Source organism: Oncorhynchus nerka, linkage group LG27 (assembly GCF_034236695.1).
Source record: "Oncorhynchus nerka isolate Pitt River linkage group LG27, Oner_Uvic_2.0, whole genome shotgun sequence".
NCBI classification, from domain to species: Eukaryota; Metazoa; Chordata; class Actinopteri; order Salmoniformes; family Salmonidae; genus Oncorhynchus; species Oncorhynchus nerka.
In genome coordinates this window covers 109,410,806-109,437,746 of record NC_088422.1, presented here as the reverse complement: position 1 = coordinate 109,437,746, position 26,941 = coordinate 109,410,806, and the positions used below count along the sequence as shown (strand labels likewise).

The window sequence follows — 26,941 nt, the reverse complement described above, 5'->3', positions numbered from 1 at the left end:
AAACTGACTCTGTGGGAGACGCAGATGCGGAAAGAAAATTTGAGCCACTTTCCCAGCTGCCAGACCATGAAAGAGAAGCTCTCTACCAGTGCGTTCCCGAGCACACAGTTGGCTGATAAAATAGGTATGCTTGCCGCTGACTTTCGACGCCGATTTGCTGACTTTGAAGCACAAAAAAGCAGGTTGGAACTGCTCGGTAACCCATTTGCTCACCACCAAACCTCCAAATGGAGTTGATTGACCTCCAATGCAATGATGCACTGAGGGCAAAAATATGCGGCAGTGGGTGCTGCGGAGTTCGCCCGTTTCCTCCCCGGCACAATGCCCCAGCTGCGCATCCAGGCTGCTCAAACGTTGTCTATGTTTGGCAGCACATACCTGTGTGAACAACTGTTTTCTTTGATGAACCTGAACAAAACATCACACAGAAGTCGACTTACTGCTGAACACCTCCACTCAATTCTGAGGATTTCTTCAGCTCAGAGCCTTACCCCGAACATTGATGAACTTGTGGAAAAGATGGGACACCACCAAGTATCACCCTCAACCTCAAACAAGTGAACATTACTGTGCAATCACATATTTAGAGTTTTTACTCAGTTCAAGTTTAAAGTTAAAATTTAATATTTGTTTTCACTGCATGTTACTTCTCCTTAAACAAAGTGTTGTTTTTGATTAATAGATTTTTGCACTTTATTTTTTTTGTATTTCAATCCAATTATATTTTAAAAATATTTCAGTTGAGTGGATGATAGAAAATTGCTATTATTGTTTTTCTTTGAAGTAAATTTAGCCCACTTTTGCTAAAATAGAAAATATAGTCTACTGATGGTGCCTTGAATACGGTTTCTTTCATTTAATGTTCATGTTATGGGGATATTTATATAAAGGAAATTTGTCTTTTGTGTCTGTTGAAAATTAAAGATTACTGACAGAGCCATAAGAAAATATTGCTTTATTTATCTGATCATATTGTAATATATTTGTTAGGTTTTCAGTAGGTTCAATTAGGTTCACTAGACTATATGCGTCATTTAAAAAATTTCAATGAACATTCGAACAGTCCGGCCCTCGTCTTGTAGCTGATTTTTTTTATTTGGCCCTCCGTCCATTTGACTTTGACACCCCTGTGCTAACGTTAGCTTGCTCTGCGTGGCATATAACAACGTTACTGTTATGCTAACGTTAGCTTGCTCTGCATGGCATATATCAACGTTACTGTTATGCTAACGTTAGCTTGCTCTGCATGGCATATAACAACGTTACTGTTATGCTAACGTTAGCTCGCAAGTTACAGTACAGTAGGACCGAAGATACTGCTGGTAGAACTAGCTAACGTTACTAGCTAGCTAGCATCTTTCCTAAGGTATGTTTTGGACATTCAACCAAGCTGTATGTCTGATTTATGAATAAAACATTGTGTTTTATTGTATCTAACTATTGCACACGTAGTCGTTATACTTTGCCAATGCATCGTGGTCCCAATTTGATTATGGGAACATCTCTGTGTTGTTTTCCTGTTTATTTTCCTCTTTAAGGTGTAGCGGTGGTTCAGATAGAAGACCAGGAAGGTACAGGAAGTGACAGCCGTGGTTCAGAAAGAAGATCAGGAAGTGACGGTACTTCCTTGTTGCCATGGCGTCTGAGCTGCAGGAGGCGATCTGCATGGCCAAGCAGGAGCGTCACAAGAACCTGTTCCTCAACTACAGGTGTGTTTTATTAAGGCACGTTACTATGTGTTAAATGTAAGTTATATGTCCTAGCCTTTATTCAACCTATTCCTCAACTACAGGTGTTTTATTAAGGCATGTTACTATGTGTTAAATGTAAGTTATATGTCCTAGCCTTCATTCAACCTGTTCCTCAACTACAGGTGTGTTTTATTAAGGCATGTTACTATGTGTTAAATGTAAGTTATATGTCCTAGCCTTCATTCAACCTGTTCCTCAACTACAGGTGTGTTTTATTAAGGCATGTTACTATGTGTTAAATGTAAGTTATATGTCCTAGCCTTCATTCAACCTGTTCCTCAACTACAGGAACCTGTTTTATTTCCGGCACGTTACTGCTGAAAATGAAGGACTACAGTTTCTACAGAGGCTTTATTGAAGAGGAACTCCTCAACACGCTGGTTTTACTGGCATGTTCTCTGGTTAGAACTCTCTCACCACGCTGGTATATGGTAGCCTCTGGTCCAGAACTCTCCCAACTGGTACGGACTGGTGGGGTTTGGTCCAGAACTCTCACCACGCTGGTAACTGGTGGGGTCTCTGGTCCAGAACTCTCTCAACACGCTGGTACGGACTGGTGGGGTCTCTGGTCCAGAACTGCTGAAACGCTGAAGTACAGTTTCTACAGGGGATCTCTGGAAGAACTCTCTCACCACGCTGGTACGGACTGGTGGGGTCTCTGGTCCAGAACTCTCTCACCACGCTGGTACGGACTGGTGGGGTCTCTGGTCCAGAACTCTCTCACCACGCTGGTACGGACTGGTGGGGTCTCTGGTCCAGAACTCTCTCACCACGCTGGTACGGACTGGTGGGGTCTCTGGTCCAGAACTCTCTCACCACGCTGGTACGGTCTGGTGGGGTCTCTGGTCCAGAACTCTCTCACCACGCTGGTACGGACTGGTGGGGTCTCTGGTCCAGAACTCTCTCACCACGCTGGTACGGACTGGTGGGGTCTCTGGTCCAGAACTCTCTCACCACGCTGGTACGGACTGGTGGGGTCTCTGGTCCAGAACTCTCTCACCACGCTGGTACGGACTGGTGGGGTCTCTGGTCCAGAACTCTCTCACCACGCTGGTACGGACTGGTGGGGTCTCTGGTCCAGAACTCTCTCACCACGCTGGTACGGACTGGTGGGGTCTCTGGTCCAGAACTCTCTCACCACGCTGGTACGGACTGGTGGGGTCTCTGGTCCAGAACTCTCTCACCACGCTGGTACGGACTGGTGGGGTCTCTGGTCCAGAACTCTCTCACCACGCTGGTACGGACTGGTGGGGTCTCTGGTCCAGAACTCTCTCACCACGCTGGTACGGACTGGTGGGGTCTCTGGTCCAGAACTCTCTCACCACGCTGGTACGGACTGGTGGGGTCTCTGGTCCAGAACTCTCTCACCACGCTGGTACGGACTGGTGGGGTCTCTGGTCCAGAACTCTCTCACCACGCTGGTACGGGCTGGTGGGGTCTCTGGTCCAGAACTCTCTCACCACGCTGGTACGGACTGGTGGGGTCTCTGGTCCAGAACTCTCTCACCACGCTGGTGGGGTCTCTGGTCCAGGCTGTTACGTAACACCTTGGACCAGTGCTTAGGTGTCTGTCCGGCATCGTTTAGATCCAGTATTTATGTGTGGTAACTCTCATTCTGTAGCCTGGCTCTTAGTGATGTCAGTTTTCTATCATTTGCATTGTGGTCTGTGTTCTAAAAAGATGCTTTCTCTCCTTTCTGCAGCCGGATAATATAGCACAGAAGCTCCCCAACTTAATAGAGCTGTAAGTATAGAAGCTACCCAACTTAATAGAGCTCCAAGTGTATAAAAGCATATTTTCTTACTGTAGGAAAGACATCGGGCAGGAATGCATAGGAACTGTTGGACCAGCAGTTTGCATGCGTCCACTAGATGGCACTACAGTTACAGATGCATTATATTCTGGGAAAGTAATCAACCGTTGTGGTCTTTCACATGTTTGGTACTTTTTACTTGTTGACACTTGTCAATCTTTTAAAGTGTCATTGCTCTTTGTCTCTTCAAGGTATCTGCATTCCAACAATATAACCTGTGTTCCTGAAGGTGATTTCTCAATGATCTTCAGTCATTTAGTAGAGGCTGGTACTATTACACTGAGTTACTTACATTCAACACCTTGTCAGTCCTACATAGAGCCATGACTATATGGAACTCTATTCTACATCAAGTAACTTAACTAATGGGGAACCACAACAAACCCCAGGAAGAGTAGCTGCTGCCTTGGCAACAGGAACTAATGGGGATCCATAATAAACCCCAGGAAGAGTAGCTGCTGCCTTGGCAAATAAACCCCAGGAACTAATGGGGATCCATAATAAACCCCAGGAAGAGTAGCTGCTGCCTTGGCAACAGGAACTAATGGGGATCCATAATAAACCCCAGGAAGAGTAGCTGCTGCCTTGGCAACAGGAACTAATGGGGATCCATAATAAACCCCAGGAAGAGTAGCTGCTGCCTTGGCAACAGGAACTAATGGGGATCCATAATAAACCCCAGGTAGAGTAGCTGCTGCCTTGGCAACAGGAACTAATGGGGATCCATAATAAACCCCAGGAAGAGTAGCTGCTGCCTTGGCAACAGGAACTAATGGGGATCCATAATAAACCCCAGGAAGAGTAGCTGCTGCCTTGACAGGAACTAATGGAGATTCATAATAAACCCCAGGAAGAGTAGCTGCTGCCTTGGCATGAACTAATGGGGATCCATAATAAACCCCAGGAAGAGTAGCTGCTGCCTTGGCAGGAACTAATGGGGATCCATAATAAACCCCAGGAAGAGTAGCTGCTGCCTTGGCATGAACTAATGGGGATCCATAATAAACCCCAGGAAGAGTAGCTGCTGCCTTGGCAGGAACTAATGGGGAACCATAACAAACCCCAGGAAGAGTAGCTGCTGCCTTGGCAACAGGAACTCATGGGGATCCATAATAAACCCCAGGGAGAGTAGCTGCTGCCTTGGCAACAGGAACTCATGGGGATCCATAATAAATACACATACAGGTATTCCAACCAGTGTTGTCATTTGAAGGTTTACACAGTAAACAAACAGTTGTATTGAAGCCAAATATCTGACTGTATAATGTTTTCTGAGTTACTGATAACCGGTTACCATTGAGGAGGTTCTATCTTATATAGTATGGTAGTGTAAACATCACCTTTTAAGATGCCTGTCCTCAGCTATAGGTAAGCTGTCCTCAGCTGTAGGTAAGCTGTCCTCAGCTATAGGTAACCTGTCCTCAGCTATAGGTAACCTGTCCTCAGCTATAGGTAACCTGTCCTCAGCTATAGGTAACCTGTCCTCAGCTATAGGTAAGCTGTCCTCAGCTATAGGTAAGCTGTCCTCAGCTGTAGGTAAGCTGTCCTCAGCTATAGGTAAGCTGTCCTCAGCTATAGGTAAGCTGTCCTCAGCTGTAGGTAAGCTGTCCTCAGCTGTAGGTAAGCTGTCCTCAGCTGTAGGTAAGCTGTCCTCAGCTGTAGGTAAGCTGTCCTCAGCTGTAGGTAAGCTGTCCTCAGCTATAGGTAACCTGTCCTCAGCTATAGGTAAGCTGTCCTCAGCTATAGGTAACCTGTCCTCAGCTATAGGTAACCTGTCTTGTCCTCAGCTATAGGGTAACCTGTCCTCAGCTATAGGGTAACCTGTCCTCAGCTATAGGTAACCTGTCCTGTCCTCAGCCATAGGTAACCTGTCCTGTCCTCAGCCATAGGTAACCTGTCCTGTCCTCAGCTATAGGTAACCTGTCCTGTCCTCAGCTATAGGTAACCTGTCCTCAGCTATAGGTAACCTGTCCTCAGCTATAGGTAACCTGTCCTCAGCTATAGGTAACCTGTCTTGTCCTCAGCTATAGGTAAGCTGTCCTCAGCTGTAGGTAACCTGTCCTGTCCTCAGCTATAGGTAACCTGTCCTGTCCTAAGCTATAGGGAACCTGTCCTGTCCTAAGCTATAGGGAACCTGTCCTGTCCTAAGCTATAGGGAACCTGTCCTGTCCTAAGCTATAGGGAACCTGTCCTGTCCTAAGCTATAGGGAACCTGTCCTCAGCTATAGGGAACCTGTCCTCAGCTACAGGTAACCTGTCCTCAGCTACAGGTAACCTGTCCTCAGCTACAGGTAACCTGTCCTCAGCTATAGGTAAGCTGTCCTCAGCTATAGGTAAGCTGTCCTCAGCTATAGGTAAGCTGTCCTCAGCTACAGGTAACCTGTCCTGTCCTCAGCTACAGGTAACCTGTCCTGTCCTCAGCTACAGGTAACCTGTCCTGTCCTCAGCTATAGGTAACCTGTCCTGTCCTCAGCTATAGGTAACCTGTCCTGTCCTCAGCTATAGGTAACCTGTCCTCAGCTATAGGTAACCTGTCCTCAGCTATAGATAACCTGTCCTCAGCTATAGGTAACCTGTCCTCAGATATAGGTAACCTGTCCTCAGATATAGGTAACCTGTCCTCAGCTATAGGTAACCTGTCCTCAGCTATAGGTAACCTGTCCTGTCTTCAGCTTTAGGTAACCTGTCCTGTCCTCAGCTCTGTCCGGATAGGTAACCTGTCCAGGCTGCAGTCTTTAGACCTGAGTGACAACCAGCTCTGCAAGTCATCTGTCCGGTAAGAGATCGGCAGGCTGAGGTCCTTACTCCAGGTGAGACTGGCCAACAACCAGCTGAAATACCTGCCTCCAGGTAAGACTGACCAACAACCAGCTGAAATACCTGCCTCCAGGTAAGACTGACCCACAACCAGCTGAAATACCTGCCTCCAGGTAAGACTGACCAACAACCAGCTGAAATACCTGCCTCCAGGTAAGACTGACCAACAACCAGCTGAAATACCTGCCTCCAGGTAAGACTGGCCAACAACCAGCTGAAATACCTGCCTCCAGGTAAGACTGACCAACAACCAGCTGAAATACCTGCCTCCAGGTAAGACTGACCAACAACCAGCTGAAATACCTGCCTCCAGGTAAGACTGACCAACAACCAGCTGAAATACCTGCCTCCAGGTAAGACTGACCCACAACCAGCTGAAATACCTGCCTCCAGGTAAGAATGACCCACAACCAGCTGAAATACCTGCCTCCAGGTAAGACTGACCCACAACCAGCTGAAATACCTGCCTCCAGGTAAGACTGGCCCACAACCAGCTGAAATACCTGCCTCCAGGTAAGACTGACCAACAACCAGCTGAAATACCTGCCTCCAGGTAAGACTGACCCACAACCAGCTGAAATACCTGCCTCCAGGTAAGACTGACCAACAACCAACTGAAATACCTGCCTCCAGGTAAGACTGACCAACAACCAGCTGAAATACCTGCCTCCAGGTAAGACTGGCCAACAACCAGCTGAAATACCTGCCTCCAGGTAAGACTGGCCAACAACCAGCTGAAATACCTGCCTCCAGGTAAGACTGGCCAACAACCAGCTGAAATACCTGCCTCCAGGTAAGACTGACCAACAACCAGCTGAAATACCTGCCTCCAGGTAAGACTGACCAACAACCAGCTGAAATACCTGCCTCCAGGTAAGACTGACCAACAACCAGCTGAAATACCTGCCTCCAGGTAAGACTGGCAGACTTATTCCTCTTAGCTACTAGTATGTGACAATACAAATGTTTTGTTACATACACCTGAAAGAGTCAGTGAAGTGGTGTTTTACAGGATCAGCCATACTAATCAAGTTGTATTTTACAGGATCAGCCATACTAATCAAGTGGTGTTTTACAGGGTCAGCCATACTAATCAAGTGGTGTTTTTACAGGTTCAGCCATACTAATCAAGTTGTATTTTACAGGGTCAGCCATACTAATCAAGTTGTATTTTACAGGGTCAGCCATACTAATCAAGTTGTATTTTACAGGATCAGCCATACTAATCAAGTTGTATTTACAGGGTATTTACTAATCAAGGGTGTTTTACAGGATCCATACTAATCAAGTTGTATTTACAGGGTCAGCCATACTAATCAAGTTGTTTTACAGGATCAGCCATACTAATCAAGTGGTGTTTTACAGGATCAGCCATACTAATCAAGTGGTGTTTTACAGGATCAGCCATACTAATCAAGTGGTGTTTTACAGGATCAGCCATACTAATCAAGTTGTGTTTTACAGGGTCAGCCATACTAATCAAGTTGTATTTTACAGGGTCAGCCATACTAATCAAGTTGTATTTTACAGGATCAGCCATACTAATCAAGTTGTATTTACAGGTCAGCCATACTAATCAAGTGGTGTTTTACAGGATCAGCCATACTAATCAAGTTGTATTTACAGGATCAGCCATACTAATCAAGTTGTTTTACAGGGTCAGCCATACTAATCAAGTGGTGTTTTACAGGATCAGCCATACTAATCAAGTTGTGTTTTACCAGGATCAGCCATACTAATCAAGTTGTATTTACAGGGTCAGCCATACTAATCAAGTGGTGTTTTACAGGATCAGCCATACTAATCAAGTTGTGTTTTACCAGGATCAGCCATACTAATCAAGTGGTGTTTTACCAGGATCAGCCATACTAATCAAGTGGTGTTTTACAGGATCAGCCATACTAATCAAGTTGTGTTTTACCAGGATCAGCCATACTAATCAAGTGGTGTTTTACCAGGATCAGCCATACTAATCAAGTTGTATTTACAGGGTCAGCCATACTAATCAAGTGGTGTTTTACAGGATCAGCCATACTAATCAAGTGGTGTTTTACCAGGATCAGCCATACTAATCAAGTTGTGTTTTTACAGGATCAGCCATACTAATCAAGTTGTATTTTACAGGGTCAGCCATACTAATACTAACAGTTGTATTTTACAGGATCAGCCATACTAATCAAGTGGTGTTTTACCAGGATCAGCCATACTAATCAAGTGGTGTTTTACCAGGAACAGCCATACTAATCAAGTTGTATTTTACCAGGATCAGCCATACTAATCAAGTGGTGTTTTACCAGGATCAGCCATACTAATCAAGTGGTGTTTTTACAGGATCAGCCATACTAATCAAGTGGTGTTTTTACCAGGATCAGCCATACTAATCAAGTGGTGTTTTACCAGGATCAGCCATTCTAATCAAGTGGTGTTTTACCAGGATCAGCCATACTAATCAAGTGGTGTTTTACCAGGATCAGCCATACTAATCAAGTGGTGTTTTACCAGGATCAGCCATACTAATCAAGTGGTGTTTTACCAGGATCAGCCATACTAATCAAGTGGTGTTTTACCAGGATCAGCCATACTAATCAAGTGGTGTTTTACCAGGATCAGCCATACTAATCAAGTGGTGTTTTACCAGGATCAGCCATACTAATCAAGTGGTGTTTTACAGGATCAGCCATACTAATCAAGTGGTGTTTTACCAGGATCAGCCATACTAATCAAGTGGTGTTTTACCAGGATCAGCCATACTAATCAAGTGGTGTTTTACAGGATCAGCCATACTAATCAAGTGGTGTTTTACCAGGATCAGCCATACTAATCAAGTGGTGTTTTACCAGGATCAGCCATACTAATCAAGTGGTGTTTTACCAGGATCAGCCATACTAATCAAGTGGTGTTTTACCAGGATCAGCCATACTAATCAAGTTGTATTTGTCACATGCGCTGAATATGACAGGTGTTGTATCACTACAATGCAGTTTAAGAAAAATACAAGTTAAGAAAATATTTACTAAATAAACAAACGTTTAAAAAAAATAGTTTGAGTAACAATAAAATAACAAGCTATAGGAGGGGGAGTCAATGTGGAGGCTATATACAGGGTACAGTACAGAGTCAATGTGGAGGCTATATACAGGGGGTACCGGTACAGAGTCAATGTGGAGGCTATATACAGGGGGTACCAGTACAGAGTCAATGTGGAGGCTATATACAGGGGGTACCGGTACAGAGTCAATGTGGAGGCTATATACAGGGGGTACCGGTACAGAGTCAATGTGGAGGCTATATACAGGGGTACACAGAGTCAATGTGGAGGCTATATACAGGGGTACCAGTACAGAGTCAATGTGGAGGCTATATACAGGGGTACTACAGAGTCAATGTGAGGCTATATACAGGGGGTACCAGTACAGAGTCAATGTGGAGGCTATACACAGGGGGTACCGGTACAGAGTCAATGTGGAGGCTATATACAGGGGGGTACCGGTACAGAGTCAATGTGGAGGCTATATACAGGGGTACCGGTACAGAGTCAATGTGGAGGCTATATACAGGGGTACCTGTACAGAGTCAATGTGGAGGCTATATACAGGGGGTACAGAGTCAATGTGGAGGCTATATACAGGGGGTACAGAGTCAATGTGGAGGCTATATACAGGGGGTTACCGGTACAGAGTCAATGTGGAGGCTATATACAGGGGTACCGGTACAGAGTCAATGTGGAGGCTATATACAGGGGTACCGGTACAGAGTCAATGTGGAGGCTATATACAGGGGGTACCAATGGTACAGAGTCAATGTGGAGGCTATATACAGGGTACAGGGGAGGCTATATACAGAAATTTACGGTACAGAGTCAATGTGGAGGCTATATACAGGGTACCGGTACAGAGTCAATGTGGAGGCTATATACAGGGGGTACCGGTACAGAGTCAATGTGGAGGCTATATACAGGGGTACCGGTACAGAGTCAATGTGGAGGCTATATACAGGGGGTACCGGTACAGAGTCAATGTGGAGGCTATATACAGGGGGTACCGGTACAGAGTCAATGTGGAGGCTATATACAGGGGGTACCGGTACAGAGTCAATGTGGAGGCTATATACAGGGGTACGGTACAGAGTCAATGTGGAGACTATATACAGGGGGTACCGGTACAGAGTCAATGTGGAGACTATATACAGGGGGTACCGGTACAGAGTCAATGTGGAGACTATATACAGGGGGTACCGGTACAGAGTCAATGTGGGAGCTATATACAGGGGGTACCGGTACAGAGTCAATGTGGAGACTATATACAGGGTACCGGTACAGAGTCAATGTGGAGACTATATACAGGTGTACCGGTACAGAGTCAATGTGGAGGCTATATACAGGGGTACCGGTACAGAGTCAATGTGGAGACTATATACAGGGGGTACCGGTACAGAGTCAATGTGGAGGCTATATACAGGGGGTACCGGTACAGAGTCAATGTGGAGGCTATATACAGGGGTACCGGTACAGAGTCAATGTGGAGGCTATATACAGGGGGTACCGGTACAGAGTCAATGTGGAGGCTATACAGGGGGTACCGGTACAGAGTCAATGTGGAGGCTATATACAGGGGTACCGGTACAGAGTCAATGTGGAGGATATATACAGGGGGTACCGGTACAGAGTCAATGTGGAGGCTATATACAGGGGGCACCGGTACAGAGTCAATGTGGAGGCTATATACAGGGGGTACCGGCACAGAGTCAATGTGGAGGCTATATACAGGGGGGCACCGGTACAGAGTCAATGTGGAGGCTATATACAGGGGTACCGGTACAGAGTCAATGTGGAGGCTATATACAGGGGGTACCGGTACAGAGTCAATGTGGAGGCTATATACAGGGGGTACCGGCACAGAGTCAATGTGGAGGCTATATACAGGGGTACCGGTACAGAGTCAATGTGGAGGCTATACCCGGTACAGGGCACCGGTACAGAGTCAATGTGGAGGCTATATACAGGGGGTACTGGTACAGAGTCAATGTGGAGGCTATATACAGGGGTACTGGTACAGAGTCAATGTGGAGGCTATATACAGGGGTACTGGTACAGAGTCAATGTGGAGGCTATATACAGGGGTACTGGTACAGAGTCAATGTGGAGGCTATATACAGGGGTACTGGTACAGAGTCAATGTGGAGGCTATATACAGGGGGTACTGGTACAGAGTCAATGTGGAGGCTATATACAGGGTGGTACTGTACAGAGTCAATGTGGAGGCTATATACAGGGGGTACCGGTACAGAGTCAATGTGGAGGCTATATACAGGGGGTACCGGTACAGAGTCAATGTGGAGGCTATATACAGGGGTACTGGTACAGAGTCAATGTGGAGGCTATATACAGGGGTACGGTACAGAGTCAATGTGGAGGCTATATACAGGGGTACCGGTACAGAGTCAATGTGGAGGCTATATACAGGGGTACTGGTACAGAGTCAATGTGGAGGCTATACACAGGGGGTACCGGTACAGAGTCAATGTGGAGGCTATATACAGGGGTACCGGTACAGAGTCAATGTGGAGCTATATACAGGGGGTACCGGCACAGAGTCAATGTGGAGGCTATATACAGGGGTACCGGTACAGAGTCAATGTGGAGGCTATATACAGGGGGTACCGGTACAGAGTCAATGTGAGGCTATATACAGGGGGTACCGGTACAGAGTCAATGTGGAGGCTATATACAGGGGGTACCGGTACAGAGTCAATGTGGAGCTATATACAGGGGGAGTCAATGTGGACTATGCACAGAGTCAATGTGGAGGCTATATACAGGGTGTTACCGGTACAGAGTCAATGTGGAGGCTATATACAGGAGGTACCAGTGCACAGAGTCAATGTGGAGGCTATATACAGGGGGTTGCGGTACAGAGTCAATGTGGAGGCTATATACAGGGGGTACCGGTACAGAGTCAATGTGGAGGCTATATACAGGGGGTACCAGTACAGAGTCAATGTGGAGGCTATATACAGGGGGTACGGTACAGAGTCAATGTGGAGGCTATATACAGGGGGTACCAGTACAGAGTCAATGTGGGAGGCTATATACAGGGGGTACTGGTACAGAGTCAATGTGGAGGCTATATACAGGGGGTACTGGTACAGAGTCAATGTGGAGGCTATATACAGGGGGTACTGGTACAGAGTCAATGTGGAGGCTATATACAGGGGTACCGGTACAGAGTCAATGTGGAGGCTATACAGGGGGTACCGGTACAGAGTCAATATGGAGGCTATATACAGGGGTACTGGTACAGAGTCAATGTGGAGGCTATATACAGGGGGTACTGGTACAGAGTCAATGTGGAGGCTATATACAGGGGTACTGGTACAGAGTCAATGTGGAGGCTATATACAGGGGGGTACCGGTACAGAGTCAATGTGGAGGCTATATACAGGGGGTACCGGTACAGAGTCAATGTGGAGGCTATATACAGGGGGTACCGGTACAGAGTCAATGTGGAGGCTATATACAGGGGTACTGGTACAGAGTCAATGTGGAGGCTATATACAGGGGTACCGGTACAGAGTCAATGTGGAGGCTATATACAGGGGTACTGGTACAGAGTCAATGTGGAGGCTATATACAGGGGGTACCGGTACAGAGTCAATGTGGAGGCTATATACAGGGGGTACTGGTACAGAGTCAATGTGGAGGCTATATACAGGGTGTTACGGTACAGAGTCAATGTGGAGCTATATACAGTATTACGGTACAGAGTCAATGTGGAGGCTATATACAGGGGTACTGGTACAGAGTCAATGTGGAGGCTATATACAGGGGGTACTGGTACAGAGTCAATGTGGAGGCTATATACAGGGGGTACCGGTACAGAGTCAATGTGGAGGCTATATACAGGGGTACGGTACAGAGTCAATGTGGAGGCTATATACAGGGGGTACGGCACAGAGTCAATGTGGAGGCTATATACAGGGTTACGGTACAGAGTCAATGTGGAGGCTATATACAGGGGGGTACTGGGAGACGTACAGAGTCAATGTGGAGAGCTATATACAGGGGGTACTGGTACAGAGTCAATGTGGAGGCTATATACAGGGTACCGGTACAGAGTCAATGTGGAGGCTATATACAGGGGGTACCGGTAATAGAGTCAATGTGGAGGCTATATACAGGGGGTACTGGTACAGAGTCAATGTGGAGGCTATATACAGGGGTACGGTACAGAGTCAATGTGGAGGCTATATACAGGGGGCACTGGTACAGAGTCAATGTGGAGGCTATATACAGGGGTACTGGTACAGAGTCAATGTGGAGGCTATATACAGGGGTACTGGTACAGAGTCAATGTGGAGGCTATATACAGGGGGTACGGTACAGAGTCAATGTGGAGGCTATATACAGGGGGTACTGGTACAGAGTCAATGTGGAGGCTATATACAGGGGTACTGGTACAGAGTCAATGTGGAGGCTATATACAGGGGGTACTGGTACAGAGTCAATGTGGAGGCTATATACAGGGGTACCGGTACAGAGTCAATGTGGAGGCTATATACAGGGGGTACGGTACAGAGTCAATGTGGAGGCTATATACCAGGGGGTACTGGTACAGAGTCAATGTGGAGGCTATATACAGGGTGTCACTATAGGTACAGAGTCAATGTGGAGGCTATATACAGGGTATTGTACCGGTACAGAGTCAATGTGGAGGCTATACACAGGGGGTACCGGTACAGAGTCAATGTGGAGGCTATATACAGGGGTACGGTACAGAGTCAATGTGGAGGCTATATACAGGGGTACCGGTACAGAGTCAATGTGGAGGCTATACAGGGGGCACCGGTACAGAGTCAATGTGGAGGCTATATACAGGGGGTACGGTGCAGAGTCAATGTGGAGGCTATATACAGGGGGTACAATGTGCACAGAGTCAATGTGGAGGCTATATACAGGGGTACCGGTACAGAGTCAATGTGGAGGCTATATACAGGGGGTACCGGTACAGAGTCAATGTGGAGGCTATATACAGGGGTACAGAGTCAATGTGGAGGCTACAGAGTCAATGTGAGGCTATATACAGGGGTACCGGTACAGAGTCAATGTGGAGGCTATATACAGGGGGTTACCGGTACAGAGTCAATGTGGAGGCTATATACAGGGTGTACCGGTACAGAGTCAATGTGGAGGCTATATACAGGGGTACCGGTACAGAGTCAATGTGGAGGCTATATACAGGGGTACCGGTACAGAGTCAATGTGGAGGCTATATACAGGGGGTACCTTACAGAGTCAATGTGGAGGCTATATACAGGTGTACCGGTACAGAGTCAATGTGGAGGCTATATACAGGGGTACCGGTACAGAGTCAATGTGGAGGCTATATACAGGGGGTACCGCACAGAGTCAATGTGGAGGCTATATACAGGGGTACGGTACAGAGTCAATGTGGAGGCTATATACAGGGGTACCGGTACAGAGTCAATGTGGAGCTATATACAGGGGGTACCGGTACAGAGTCAATGTGGAGGCTATATACAGGGGTACCGGTACAGAGTCAATGTGGAGGCTATATACAGGGGGTACCGGTACAGAGTCAATGTGGAGGCTATATACAGGGGGTACCGGTACAGAGTCAATGTGGAGGCTATATACAGGGGGGCACCGGTACAGAGTCAATGTGGAGGCTATATACAGGGGTACCGGTACAGAGTCAATGTGGAGGCTATATACAGGGGGTACGGTGCAGAGTCAATGTGGAGGCTATATACAGGGGGTACCGGTACAGAGTCAATGTGGAGGCTATATACAGGGGGTACGGTACAGAGTCAATGTGGAGGCTATATACAGGGGGTACCGGTACAGAGTCAATGTGGAGGCTATATACAGGGGGTACCGGTACAGAGTCAATGTGGAGGCTATATACAGGGGTACGGCACAGAGTCAATGTGGAGGCTATATACAGGGGTACCGGTACAGAGTCAATGTGGAGGCTATATACAGGGTGTTACGGTACAGAGTCAATGTGGAGGGGCCACTATACAGGGGGTACCGGTACAGAGTCAATATGGAGGCTACATACAGGGTACCGGTACAGAGTCAATGTGGAGGCTATATACAGGGGGTACCGGTACAGAGTCAATGTGGAGGCTATATACAGGGGGTACCGGTACAGAGTCAATGTGGAGGCTATATACAGGGGTACCGGTACAGAGTCAATGTGGAGGCTATATACAGGGGGTACCGGTACAGAGTCAATGTGGAGGCTATATACAGGGTGTACCGGTACAGAGTCAATGTGGAGGCTACATACAGGGGGTACCGGTACAGAGTCAATGTGGAGCTATATACAGGGTACGGTACAGAGTCAATGTGGAGGCTACACACAGGGGGTACCGGTACAGAGTCAATGTGGAGGCTATATACAGGGGGTACCGGTACAGAGTCAGTAATGTGGAGGCTATACATACAGGGGTACCGGTACAGAGTCAATGTGGAGGCTATATACAGGGGGTACCGGTACAGAGTCAATGTGGAGGCTATATACAGGGGGTACCGGTACAGAGTCAATGTGGAGGCTATATACAGGGGGTGCTTGCACAGAGTCAATGTGGAGGCTACACACAGGGGGTACCGGTACAGAGTCAATGTGGAGGCTATATACAGGGGTACCGGTACAGAGTCAATGTGGAGGCTACACACAGGGGGTACCGGTACAGAGTCAATGTGGAGGCTATATACAGGGGTACCGGTACAGAGTCAATGTGGAGGCTATATACAGGGGGTACCCGGTACAGAGTCAATGTGGAGGCTATATACAGGGGTACCGGTACAGAGTCAATGTGGAGGCTATATACAGGGGGTACCGGTGCAGAGTCAATGTGGAGGCTATATACAGGGGGTACCGGTACAGAGTCAATGTGGAGGCTATATACAGGGGTACCAGTACAGAGTCAATGTGGAGGCTATATACAGGGGTACTGGTACAGAGTCAATGTGGAGGCTATATACAGGGGGTACCGGTACAGAGTCAATGTGGAGGCTATATACAGGGGGCACTATATACAGGCACAGAGTCAATGTGGAGGCTATATACAGGGGGTACCGGTACAGAGTCAATGTGGAGGCTATATACAGGGGGTACCGGTACAGAGTCAATGTGGAGGCTATATACAGGGGTACCGGTACAGAGTCAATGTGGAGGCTATATACAGGGGGTACCGGTACAGAGTCAATGTGGAGGCTACACACAGGGGGTACCGGTACAGAGTCAATGTGGAGGCTATATACAGGGGGTACCGGTACAGAGTCAATGTGGAGGCTACACACAGGGGGTACCGGTACAGAGTCAATGTGGAGGCTATATACAGGGTGGTACTGGTACAGAGTCAATGTGGAGCTATATACAGGGGGTACCGGTACAGAGTCAATGTGGAGGCTATATACAGGGGGCCGGTACAGAGTCAATGTGGAGGCTATATACAGGGGTACCGGTACAGAGTCAATGTGGAGGCTACACACAGGGGGTACCGGTACAGAGTCAATGTGGAGGCTATATACAGGGGGTACACGGTACAGAGTCAATGTGGAGGCTATATACAGGGGTACCGGTACAGAGTCAATGTGGAGGCTATACACAGGGGTACCGGTACAGAGTCAATGTGGAGGCTATATACAGGGGTACCGGTACAGAGTCAATGTGGAGGCTATATACAGGGGGTACCGGTACAGAGTCAATGTGGAGGCTATATACAGGGGTACCGGTACAGAGTCAATGTGGAGGCTATATACAGGGGTACCGGTACAGAGTCAATGTGGAGGCTATATACAGGGGTACCGGTACAGAGTCAATGTGGAGGCTATATACAGGGGTACCGGTACAGAGTCAATGTGGAGGCTATATACAGGGGTACCGGTACAGAGTCAATGTGGAGGCTACACACAGGGGGTACCGGTACAGAGTCAATGTGGAGGCTATATACAGGGGTACCGGTACAGAGTCAATGTGGAGGCTATATACAGGGGGTACCGGTACAGAGTCAATGTGGAGGCTATATACAGGGGTACCGGTACAGAGTCAATGTGGAGGCTATATACAGGGGGTACCGGTACAGAGTCAATGTGGAGGCTATATACAGGGGTACCGGTACAGAGTCAATGTGGAGGCTATATACAGGGGGTACCGGTACAGAGTCAATGTGGAGGCTATATACAGGGGTACCGGTACAGAGTCAATGTGGAGGCTATATACAGGGGGTACCGGTACAGAGTCAATGTGGAGGCTATATACAGGGTACCGGTACAGAGTCAATGTGGAGGCTATATACAGGGGGTACCGGTACAGAGTCAATGTGGAGGCTATATACAGGGGGCACTACCGGTACAGAGTCAATGTGGAGGCTATATACAGGGGGTACCGGTACAGAGTCAATGTGGAGGCTATATACAGGGGTACCGGTACAGAGTCAATGTGGAGGCTATATACAGGGGGTACCGGTACAGAGTCAATGTGGAGGCTATATACAGGGGTACCGGTACAGAGTCAATGTGGAGGCTATATACAGGGGGTACCGGTACAGAGTCAATGTGGAGGCTATATACAGGGAGTACACACAGGTACAGAGAGTCAATGTGGAGGCTATATACAGGGGGTACGGTACAGAGTCAATGTGGAGGCTATACACAGGGGTACCGGTACAGAGTCAATGTGGAGGCTATATACAGGGGGTACCGGTACAGAGTCAATGTGGAGGCTATATACAGGGGGTACCGGTACAGAGTCAATGTGGAGGCTATATACAGGGGTACCGGTACAGAGTCAATGTGGAGGCTATATACAGGGAGTACCGGTACAGAGTCAATGTGGAGGCTATATACAGGGGTACCGGTACAGAGTCAATGTGGAGGCTATATACAGGGGGTACCGGTACATAGTCAATGTGGAGGCTATATACAGGGGGTACCGGTACAGAGTCATGTGGAGGCTATATACAGGGGTACCGGTACAGAGTCAATGTGGAGGCTATATACAGGGGTACCGGTACAGAGTCATTGTGGAGGCTATATACAGGGGGTACCGGTACAGAGTCAATGTGGAGGCTATATACAGGGGGTACCGGTACAGAGTCAATGTGGAGGCTATATACAGGGGGTACCGGTACAGAGTCAATGTGGAGGCTATATACAGGGGGTACCGGTACAGAGTCAATGTGGAGGCTATATACAGGGGTTACAGAGTCATTGTGGAGGCTATATACAGGGGGTATATATACACACAGAGATTGGAGCCCTGTTTGACCTCTTTCATTTCTCTCTCACACAGAGATTGGAGCCCTGTGTGACCTAGAGACCCTGGATGTCAGTAGGAATGTGTTGGTGCGTCTCCCAGAGCGGCTGCACCAGTGTCTGTCTCTCCAGTGTCTCACTGCTGACCGGAACAACCTGACCAGCTTCCCCAGACAGCTCTGCCAACTCCACAGCCTCAACAGAGCTCAGTATGGCTGCTAACCAACTCACCTCTCTACCCCTAGGTTAGTATGGGGTCAGGGTCACCACAGCCTCAACCAACTCAGTATGGCTGCTAACCAACTCACCTCTCTACCCCTAAGTTAGAATGGGGTCAGAGTTCAACACAGCCTCAACCAGCTCAGTATGGCTGCTAACCAACTCACCTCTCTACCCTAGGTTAGTATGGGGTCAGAGGTCACCACAGCCTCAACCAACTCAGTATGGCTGCTAACCAACTCACCTCTCTACCCCTAGGTTAGTATGGGGTCTGAGTTCACCACAGCCTCAACCAGCTCAGTATGGCTGCTAACCAACTCACCTCTATATACAGGTTAGTATGGGGTCAGAGTTCACCACAGCCTCAGCCAGCTTAGTATGGCTGTTAACCAACTCCCTCTCTACCCCTAGGTCAGTATGGGGTCAGAGTTCAACACAGCCTCAACCAGCTCAGTATGGCAGTACTGCTAACCAAGGATCACCTCTCTACCCCTAGGTTAGTATGGGGTCAGAGTTCACCACAGCCTCAACCAGCTCAGTATGGCTGCTAACCAACTCACCTCTCTACCCCTAGGTTAGTATGGGGTCAGAGTTCACCACAGCCTCAACCAGCTCAGTATGGCTGCTAACCAACTTACCTCTCTACCCCTAGGTTAGTATGGGGGTCAGAGTTCACCACAGCCTCAACCAGATCAGTATGGCTGTTAACCAACTCACCTCTCTACCTGTATCACCTCTATCAGAATCAATTGGACCCTATATGATTCTCACATTCCTATTGGATGTTGTATCACCTCTATCAGAATCATATTGGACCCTATATGATTCTCACATTCAATTGGATGTTGTATCACCTCATCAGAATCCTATTGGACCCTATATGATTCTCACATTCCTATTGGATGTTGTATCACCCTCATCAGAATCAATTGGACCCTATATGATTCTCACATTCCTATTGGATGTTGTATCACCTCATCAGAATCCTATTGGACCCTATATGATTATCACATTCCTATTGGACCCTGTCCAGACCCACCTGCTCACGGCCTATCTCCAGACAAACATCCACAACATCACCCCTGTCCAGACCCACCTGCTCACAGCCCTATCTCCAGACAAACATCCACAACATCACCCCTGTCCAGACCCACCTGCCCACAGCCCTATCTCCAGACAAACATCCACAACATCACCCCTGTCCAGACCCACCTGCTCACAGCCCTATCTCCAGATGGGCAGCCAGCCAGCCAGGGAGGTATGGGCAGCCAGCCAGCCAGCCAGGGAGGTATGGGCAGCCAGCCAGCCAGCCAGGAGGTATGGGCAGCCAGCCAGGGAGGTATGGGCAGCCAGCCAGGGAGGTATGGGCAGCCAGCCAGCCAGGAGGCTGTGTGTTTTACTGGGCTAGTCCTAGCTCAGGTGTAGGGGCGCGTGGCTCTCCCATGGCCCTACCATGTGCCACTGTAGTAGTTAGACCAGTCAGGGATTACAGAGGCCTGTCTGATAGATGTGCCTGTCTGATAGATGTGCCTGTCTGATAGATGTGCCTGTCTGATAGATGTACCTGTCTGATAGATGTACCTGTCTGATAGATGTGCCTGTCTGATAGATGTACCTGTCTGATAGATGTACCTGTCTGATAGATGTACCTGTCTGATAGATGTGAGGGTACCTGTCTGATAGATGTACCTGTCTGATAGATGTGAGGGTACCTGTCTGATAGATGGATGTACCTGTCTGATAGATGTGGATGTACCTGTCTGATAGATGGATGTACCTGTCTGATAATATTGTGAGGGTACCTGTCTGATAGATGTGAGGGTGTCTGTCTGATAATATTGTGGGGGTGTCTGTCTGATAATATTGTGGGGGTGTCTGTCTGATAATATTGTTGGGGTGTCTGTCTGATAATATTGTGGGGGTGCCTGTCTGATAATATTGTGGGGGTGCCTGTCTGATAATATTGTGGGGGTGCCTGTCTGATAATATTGTGGGGGTGCCTGATAATATTGTGGGGGTGCCTGTCTGATAATATTGTGGGGGTGCCTGTCTGATAATATTGTGGGGGTGCCTGTCTGATAATATTGTGGGGGTGTCTGATAATATTGTGGGGGTGCCTGTCTGATAATATTGTGAGGGTGTCTGTCTGATAATATTGTGAGGGTGTCTGTCTGATAATATTGTGAGGGTGTCTGTCTGATAATATTGTGAGGGTGCCTGTCTGATAATATTGTGAGGGTGCCTGTCTGATAATATTGTGAGGGTGCCTGTCTGATAATATTGTGAGGGTGCCTGTCTGATAATATTGTGAGGGTGCCTGTCTGATAATATTGTGGGGGTGTCTGTCTGATAATATTGTGAGGGTGCCTGTCTGATAATATCTATTGTGGCTGCTGCCTGTCTGATAATATTGTGGTCAGGGTGCCTGTCTGATAATATTGTGGGGGTGCCTGTCTGATAATATTGTGAGGGGTGCCTGTCTGATAATATTGAGGGTGCCTGTCTGATAATATTGTGGGGGTGCCTGTCTGATAATATTGTGGGGGTGTCTGATAATTATTGTGAGGGTGTCTGATAATATTGTGAGGGTGTTAACTGTCTGATAATATTGTGAGGGTGCCTGTCTGATAATATTGTGAGGGTGCCTGTCTGATAATATTGTGAGGGGTGCCTGTCTGATAATATTGTGAGGGTGCCTGTCTGATAATATTGTGGGGGTGCCTGTCTGATAATATTGTGGGGTGTGTCTGATAATATTGTGAGGGTGCCTGTCTGATAATATTGTGGGGGTGTCTGATAATATTGTGAGGGTGCCTGTCTGATAATATTGTGAGGGTGCCTGTCTGATAATATTGTGGGGTGCCTGTCTGATAATATTGTGGGGGTGCCTGTCTGATAATATTGTGAGGGTGCCTGTCTGATAATATTGTGAGGGTGCCTGTCTGATAATATTGTGAGGGTGCCTGTCTGATAATATTGTGAGGGTGCCTGTCTGATAATATTGTGAGGGTGTCTGTCTGATAATATTGTGAGGGTGCCTGTCTGATAATATTGTCCTGTCTGATAATATTGTGAGGGTGCCTGTCTGATAATATTGTGGGGTGCCTGTCTGATAATATTGTGGGGGTGCCTGTCTGATAATATTGTGCCCTAGCCTGTCTGATAATATTGTGAGGGTGCCTGTCTGATAATATTGTGAGGGTGCCTGTCTGATAATATTGTGAGGGGTGTCTGATAATATTGTGAGGGTGCCTGTCTGATAATATTGTGAGGGTGCCTGTCTGATAATATTGTGAGGGTGCCTGTCTGATAATATTGTGGGGTGCCTGTCTGATAATATTGTGGGGGTGCCTGTCTGATAATATTGTGAGGGTGCCTGTCTGATAATATTGTGGGGTGCCTGTCTGATAATATTGTTGTGGTGCCTGTCTGATAATATTGTGGGGTGCCTGTCTGATAATATTGTGGGGTGCCTGTCTGATAATATTGTGGGGGTGCCTGTCTGATAATATTGTGAGGGTGCCTGTCTGATAATATTGTGGGGGGTGCCTGTCTGATAATATTGTGGGGGTGTCTGATAATATTGTGAGGGTGCCTGTCTGATAATATTGTGAGGGTGCCTGTCTGATAATATTGTGAGGGTGCCTGTCTGATAATATTGTGATAATATTGGGTGCCTGTCTGATAATATTGTGGGGGTGCCTGTCTGATAATATTGTGAGGGTGCCTGTCTGATAATATTGTGAGGGTGCCTGTCTGATAATATTGTGGGGGTCTGTCTGATAATATTGTGAGGGTGTCTGTCTGATAATATTGTGGGGTGTCTGTCTGATAATATTGTGAGGGTGCCTGTCTGATAATATTGTGAGGGTCTGATAATATTGTGAGGGGGTGTCTGATAATATTGTGGGGGTGTCTGATAATATTGTGAGGGGCCTGTCTGATAATATTGTGAGGGTGCCTGTCTGATAATATTGTCGGGGGTGCCTGTCTGATAATATTGTGGGGGTGTCTGATAATATTGTGGGGGTGTCTGATAATATTGTGGGGGTGTGTTCCAGATTTGGGTCGTTCCAGAGAGCTGCAGTTTGTGTTTGTTGACAACAACGTCCACCTCAAAGGCCTTCCTTCATACCTGTACAACAAGGTGATTGGCTGCAGTGGGTAAGGACCGCCCCTAACCCTTATATCTGTACAAGGTGATTGGCTGCAGTGGGTAAGGACAGCCCCTAACCCTTATATCTGTACAAGGTGATTGGCTGCAGCCCCTAACCCTTATATCTGTACAAGGTGATTGGCTGCAGGGGATAAGGACAGCCCCTAACCCTTATATCTGTACAAGGTGATTGGCTGCATCCCCTAACCCTTATATCTGTACAAGGTGATTGGCTGCAGCGGATAAGGACCGCCCCTAACCCTTATATCTGTACAAGGTGATTGGCTGCAGTGGATAAGGACAGCCCCTAACCCTTATATCTGTACAAGATGATTGGCTGCAGTGGTTAAGGACAGCCCCTAACCCTTATATCTGTACAAGGTGATTGGCTGCAGGGGATAAGGACAGCCCCTAACCCTTATATCTGTACAAGGTGATTGGCTGCAGAGGATAAGGACAGCCCCTAACCCTTATATCTGTACAAGGTGATTGGCTGCAGCCCCTAACCCTTATATCTGTACAAGGTGATTGGCTGCAGAGGATAAGGACAGCCCCTAACCCTTATATCTGTACAAGGTGATTGGCTGCAGGGGATAAGGACAGCCCCTAACCCTTATATCTGTACAAGGTGATTGGCTGCAGGGGATAAGGACAGCCCCTAACCCTTATATCTGTACAAGGTGATTGGCTGCAGGGGATAAGGACAGCCCCTAACCCTTATATCTGTACAAGGTGATTGGCTGCAGGGGATAAGGACCCCCCTAACCCTTATATCTGTACAAGGTGATTGGCTGCATCTGTACAAGGTGATTGGCTGCAGGATAAGGACAGCCCCTAACCCTTATATCTGTACAAGGTGATTGGCTGCAGGGGATAAGGACAGCCCCTAACCCTTATATCTGTACAAGGTGATTGGCTGCAGGGGATAAGGACCCCTAACCCTTATATCTGTACAAGGTGATTGGCTGCAGGGGATAAGGACAGCCCCTAACCCTTATATCTGTACAAGGTGATTGGCTGCAGGGGATAAGGACAGCCCCTAACCCTTATATCTGTACAAGGTGATTGGCTGCAGGGATAAGGACAGATTGGCTAACCCTTATATCTGTACAAGGTGATTGGCTGCAACCCTATCTGTACAAGGTGATTGGCTGCAGGGGATAAGGACAGCCCCAACCCTTATATCTGTACAAGGTGATTGGCTGCAGGGGATAAGGACCGCCCTAACCCTTATCTGTACAAGGTGATTGGCTGCAGGGGATAAGGACAGCCCCTAACCCTTATATCTGTACAAGGTGATTGGCTGCATCTGTACAAGGTGATTGGCTGCAGGGGATATAGACTGCCCCTAACCCTTATATCTGTACAAGGTGATTGGCTGCAGCCCCTAACCCTTATATCTGTACAAGGTGATTGGCTGCAGGGATAAGGACAGCCCCTAACCCTTATATCTGTGATTGGCTGCAGAGGATAAGGACAGCCCCTAACCTTATATCTGTACAAGGTGATTGGCTGCAGCCCCTAACCCTTATATCTGTACAAGGTGATTGGCTGCAGCGGATACCCCCTTATATCTGTACAAGGTGATTGGCTGCAGAGGGACAGCCCCTAACCCTTATATCTGGGTGATTGGCTGCAGCCCCTAACCCTTATATCTGTACAAGGTGATTGGCTGCAGGGGATAAGGACAGCCCCTAACCCTTATATCTGTACAAGGTGATTGGCTGCAGAGGATAAGGACAGCCCTAACCCTATATCTGTACCCTTATATCTGTACAAGGTGATTGGCTGCAGGTGATTGGCTGCAGGGATAAGGACAGCCCTAACCCTTATATCTGTACAAGGTGATTGGCTGCAGGAGGACAGCCCTAACCCTTATATCTGTACAAGGTGATTGGCTGCAGAGGACAGCCCCTAACCCTTATATCTGGACAAGGTGATTGGCTGCAGGGATAAGGACCTAACCCTTATATCTGTACAAGGTGATTGGCTGCAGAGGATAAGGACAGCCCCTAACCCAACTATATCTGTACAAGGTGATTGGCTGCAGAGGATAAGGACAGCCCCTAACCCTTATATCTGTACAAGGTGATTGGCTGCAGGGATAAGGACAGCCCCTAACCCTTATATCTGTACAAGGTGATTGGCTGCAGGGATACAGCCCCTAACCCTTATCTGTATGATTGGCTGTACAAGGTGATTGGCTGCAGAGGATAAGGACAGCCCTAACCCTTATATCTGTACAAGGTGATTGGCTGCAGGGATAAGGACAGCCCCTAACCCTTATATCTGTACAAGGTGATTGGCTGCAGGGGATAAGGACAGCCCCTAACCCTTATATCTGTACAAGGTGATTGGCTGCAGGGGATAAGGACAGCCCTAACCCTTATATCTGTACAAGGTGATTGGCTGCAGGGGATAAGGACAGCCCCTAACCCTTATATCTGTACAAGGTGATTGGCTGCAGAGGATAAGGACAGCCCCTAACCCTTATATCTGTACAAGGTGATTGGCTGCAGCCCCTAACCCTTATATCTGTACAAGGTGATTGGCTGCAGGGGATAAGGAACAGCCCCTAACCCCCTTATATCTGTACAACAAGGTGATTGGCTGCAGGGGATAAGGACAGCCCCTAACCCTTATATCTGTACAAGGTGATTGGCTGCAGGGATAAGGACAGCCCCTAACCCTTATATCTGTACAAGGTGATTGGCTGCAGGGATAAGGACAGCCCCTAACCCTTATATCTGTACAATTGGCTGCAGAGGGGATAAGGCCCCTAACCCTTATTCTGCAGGTGATTGGCTGCAGATAAGGACAGCCCCTAACCCTTATATCTGTACAAGGTGATTGGCTGCAAACCCTTATATCTGATGATTGGCTGCAGGGGATAAGGACAGCCCCTAACCCTTATATCTGTACAAGGTGATTGGCTGCAGGGGATAAGGACCGCCCCTAACCCTTATATCTGTACAAGGTGATTGGCTGCAGGGGATAAGGACCGCCCCTAACCCTTATATCTGTACAAGGTGATTGGCTGCAGGGGATAAGGACAGCCCCTAACCCTTATATCTGTACAAGGTGATTGGCTGCAGAGGATAAGGACAGCCCCTAACCCTTATATCTGTACAAGGTGATTGGCTGCAGAGGATAACCCTTATATCTGACAGCCCCTAACCCTTATATCTGTACAAGGTGATTGGCTGCAGGGGATAACCCTTATATCTGACAGCCCCCCTAACCCTTATATCTGTACAAGGTGATTGGCTGTACAGATTGGCAGAGGATAAGGACAGCCCCTAACCCTTATATCTGTACAAGGTGATTGGCTGCAGAGGATAAGGACAGCCCCTAACCCTTATATCTGTACAAGGTGATTGGCTGCAGAGGATAAGGACAGCCCTAACCCTTATATCTGTACAAGGTGCATTGCCCCTAACCCTTATATCTGCAAGGTGATTGGCAGAGGATAAGGACAGCCCCTAACCCTTATATCTGTACAAGGTGATTGGCTGCAGAGGATAAGGACAGCCCCTAACCCTTATATCTGTACAAGGTGATTGGCTGCAGAGGATAAGGAAAGGTGATTGGCTGCAGAGGATAAGGACAGCCCTAACCCTTATATCTGTACAAGGTGATTGGCTGCAGAGGATAAGGACCCTAACCCTTATATCTGTACAAGGTGATTGGCTGCAGAGGATAAGAGCCCTAACCCTTATATCTGTACAAGGTGATTGGCCCTAACCCTAATATATCTGTACAAGGTGATTGGCTGCAGAGGATAACCAGCCCTAACCCTTATATCTGTACAAGGTGATTGGCTGCAGGGGATAAGGACAGCCCCTAACCCTGTACAAGGTATATCTGTACAAGGTGATTGGCTGCAGAGGATAAGGACAGCC

General features: G+C 47.7%; 1 pseudogene; it reads left to right on the top strand.

Annotated features, from left to right (window-relative positions):
- Window positions 1-1,567: 1,567 nt before the first annotated feature.
- Window positions 1,568-26,941, top strand: part of LOC135565462 (leucine-rich repeat-containing protein 28-like) — a 64,668-nt pseudogene continuing 39,294 nt past the window's right edge.